The 4,026-nt window shown below is 46.0% G+C and overlaps 1 protein-coding gene across 1 annotated transcript in view; it reads right to left on the minus strand.

The window, feature by feature from the left end:
- SLC45A1 (solute carrier family 45 member 1) overlaps positions 1 to 3,468 on the minus strand; it is a 22,122-nt gene extending 18,654 nt beyond the window's left edge. The window contains exon 1 of the mRNA XM_024125575.2: positions 3,398 to 3,468. The gene's annotated coding sequence lies outside the window, so the exon portion shown is untranslated. The remainder of the gene's footprint in view (positions 1 to 3,397) is intronic.
- Positions 3,469 to 4,026: the final 558 nt, after the last annotated feature.

The raw sequence follows: 4,026 nt of genomic DNA on the forward strand, positions 1-4,026 counted from the left end.
TAGGGGGGGTGGGAGGGAGGGAGACGCAAGAGGGAAGAGATATGGGAACATATGTATATGTATAACTGATTCACTTTGTTGTAAAGCAGAAACTAACACACCATTGTAAAGCAATTATACTCCAATAAAGATGTTAAAAAAAAAAAAACATGAGAGGGGGAAGTTCTGCATTGGGTTTGACCTCTCTGACACAGCTCACCCCATCTGTATCACAAAAAAGCAATCGCCAAAGTTTCCTTTGGAGTCCTTCCTGGGAAGTAGGCCCTAAACCTGAGACGACATTCCCAACATTGATAGGTTTCCTTAGGAGAACACTTGTTATTTACCAAGATAAATAGTAGAGGCTTTCTTTCAAAATTAGTTTTTAAGCTTTAGAAATGAGGCCCTTAATTCTGACTTTAACTTACTGTACACCCTCCGTCACACTCTTGCTAGTCGATAACTTCTTTATGAATCACTCTGAAATTCCTTATCACTCCAGATGCACATCCCAAACTCCCCCACTACCCCACCCACTCGGGGATTGTCTTCCTTCTCCTCAGAAGACACCAGTGGTAGAAATGATTTATTCGAGAGACATCCCAGCAGGATTCAGAACATCATGTTAACGCAACAAACCATCCACCAAGCCATCCATCCATCCATCCATCCATCATCCATCCACCCATCCATCCATCCATCCATCCACCCATCCATCCATCCATCCACCCATCCATCCATCCATCCATCCATCCATCCATCATCCACCCACCCATCCATCCATCCATCCACCCATCTTCCCACCCACCCACCCATCCATCCATCCACATCCACATATCCACCCATCCATATACATATCCACCACCCGTCCTCTAATCTACCCAACCTACCCATCTACCCATTCACTCTTTCAAATATCCATCCATCCATCCTTCCACTTCCCCACCTACCCACCCATCCTCCCATTTGGCTGAGTACTGAATACCAAGACACTGAATTTATAGAGATAAAAGAAAGACATAGTTCTTGCCCTCAAGTTAGGTGAAACAGTGGAAGAAAGACATGCTAAGCAGTGGGAACCATCCATGCAGAGGAGCTCTGTGCACCAGTTGGGCACAGGGGCGATGTGGTGATGAGAGATGAACCCATCAAGAAGGGATTCGTTGACCAGGAAGACTCAGTAAGAGGTAGATTTCACACCAAGATGACAGGGAATCACATAACCAGCGAATCAGTCTGCTCTCGCTTCTAGAAAAGGTTTATCTTATGACCTTAAAAAAATCCCATGCTCTCCTCTACAACAAGAGCAGAGGTACCTAAGAACTATGCAGACAAGTAATACTTCATTAAAAACATAATCCACTTATGAAGATTAAGTCAAGATTTTAAAAAATTAAAAAAAAATTTTAAGCTAAGCATCTTGTTTATGTTCCTCACAGGTCTCACTCAGGCCCTTGTGCGTAGTAAACACTCGAGAAAAATTGGCTGGTGTTGCCTTCAAAAACCCAGGTGGTTGTTAGCTGTCCCTGGAGCTTCATTCATTAAGATCCTAGAAATAGAGGAACCGCTGGAACACCGCATAATAAGACTGTCTCCTTAGAAGTCAGAAGGAAGACCTTAGCCCAGGTGTGTCCGAGAGCTTAACCTGACTTCACCTGTCTGGTCACAGCCCCCGCACCTGCCTTAGTGGCTACCTCCCTCTGTGCCTCTCTACCTGCCCCTTCAGGTACACGACGCCTCTCTTTCGTATTGGCATTTTACCCCCATAAAGTGAACTTAAGTGAACACGCGTTAGAAACCTTCCCTTTCATTTTAGAATGAAGAACCATGGGCCCTGTTTGGAAGAATTTTAGCCTTACACAGCATAAGGCGGAAGTATATTTTTGAAAAGGGAGGATTTTTGACCCACTTAAAATGGACCATGTAAATAGTCCATGTCTCTACCTGTGATGTGACAATTTCACCATCACCTGCCCACCACCTCCACCTTTAAAGCACAGCCTGCAGCCTGTCCTAGCAAAAGTGAGACCCTCACCACCCCCATCCTACACCCCCCCCCCAACCCCCGCCGACACACATCTAAACCGGAATTAAACCTGAGCTTGAACAGAGTCTTCACTAAGGCTTCCCCTTCAAGTTTGGGGGATCAGGTTTACCACTTTTATTTAAAAATACATATATTAAAAGCTGTCCACAAAAGTTTATTCTAAGAACTATTTAAAATTCACTCTTGAATGTTATAAAAAAAGAAAGTAAAATGTAAACTAGTAAAATAGAATTTTAATACACCGATACAAATATTCATCAGACCATCTCGATCACACTGTATTACCATTTACTCAGACACCCCAAAATGTGCACATATTCCCGGGCCCCCCAGGTTATATGCTGGGTCCACTGTGCTTCTAGAATACAGAGGATGTTTCAAGGAATGAATCCCTCAAATTGTGTTATGGGATGACTAAGCAGCAATTGATTAATAAAAATAAACTATGTCCATGTAATTCGAATGCTTAAAATTACCCCACTCTGACCTCAAAGCATTTCCTCATTTCTCTACGCGAAACCAGGCTTCCGACTGTGGGGTGACGCGGGCCACAGCCCTCCCGGCTCTTCCTTCTACCAATTCTCAAAGTTAATACTTCAAGGAAATCTTCCCAGGCCAGTACAGGGCTCTGTGGACTTTCAGGGGATGTATTTAATCAGCTAGTTGCTCAATTGTATGTCGCCCACTTCTCACTTTTGATCTGTGGTAATCTGGCCCCTACCTGACAGCCAATTGACCCCCAAACGCCTGGTGAAGCACACATTGAACTTTCATCAGCACCTGGTTCTACTTCCCTATAACAGCTGAAAAACAAAAGCATTATGATAACCCCACAAACAACTTGTCGAGGACAGAATGAACCGAACTGCTATAACCCTCCCGTTTCAGCCTCAGCATATTACCCTTGACAAGAGAGCAGAAATCCTTGGTGCCCCTCATAACTTAATCCTGGGATGCTGAGACCGATTATACCAGGGCCCCAGCCATCCAGAGCGTTCATTAAGCCTCTGGCGGGAGGTGAACCGGAAGCTGATGATACCTGCCCAGGTGACCCGGGAACAGGCCTCCGGCACCAATAAGCAGAGCTTAAGCCTGGGGCAAATTCCAGTGTTTGATCTCTTTCTTTGCAAATGTGAAATAAATCTGTCACCCAGCTGCTACCCTTCTCAGGGCGGGAGAGTTCTGCACTCAGGGGGCTAGACGTGGGCTCCATTGACAGTTCAATTAATTAGACATCCAAGGGGAACAAAGGTCTCGGTGCCAACCTCCAGTCCCAATCCTGGCACTCTGATTACCCTGGGGCCTAAGCCGCGACTCTCCCAGCACAGAGCCGGGAAGCTGTGCGGAAGGCACAGGAGGAAATGGAGGTACCTGTGGGTCCAGCCAGGAGGCATCCCTTTCCGAGGCCGGGGTCCTGCCTGCCCCGTTCGCAGCTCGGGTCCCGGCCCGGCCGCCCCCGGCCCGCCGCTGCTCCTGCAGCATCACCCCGCGGGGCGGGGCCGTGACGTCACGGCTGCATCCTCGCCGCCTACCGCTGGTACCCGCAGAGCATCCTTAAAGCGGCACAGCCCTGCAGTCCGCCGCGGAGGCGCTGGACCCCGCGCGGGGCCCCCACCCCTCGCCAGCCGCTCATCCTCCCGAAGTTTAAAGGCCGGCAGAGTCTGCAAGGAAAGCTCCAGAAACAGGCCTGCTATGACTTCCGCGGGCTGAGGCGTTCTGGCCTTGGTGGGCCCCTTTCTCCATTAAAAAAATTAAAAAATACATATATATATATAATTATATATATTAAAATATAATATACATTATAATTATATATAATATATAATATTTTTATATTATTATATATAATTTTATTTTACAGCTGTGTTGGTTTAAAGATGACTATATTAATATATTAATACTGCATATTAAAACATTTCCCTTGGCCTGAGAGTTCTTTTTTTTTTTTTCCTCTTCTGATTTTAAAAGAAATGAACCCATATTTGCGGATCCCTAAAAGC

Source organism: Physeter macrocephalus, chromosome 3 (genome assembly GCF_002837175.3).
Source record: "Physeter macrocephalus isolate SW-GA chromosome 3, ASM283717v5, whole genome shotgun sequence".
Taxonomy (NCBI): domain Eukaryota; kingdom Metazoa; phylum Chordata; class Mammalia; order Artiodactyla; family Physeteridae; genus Physeter; species Physeter macrocephalus.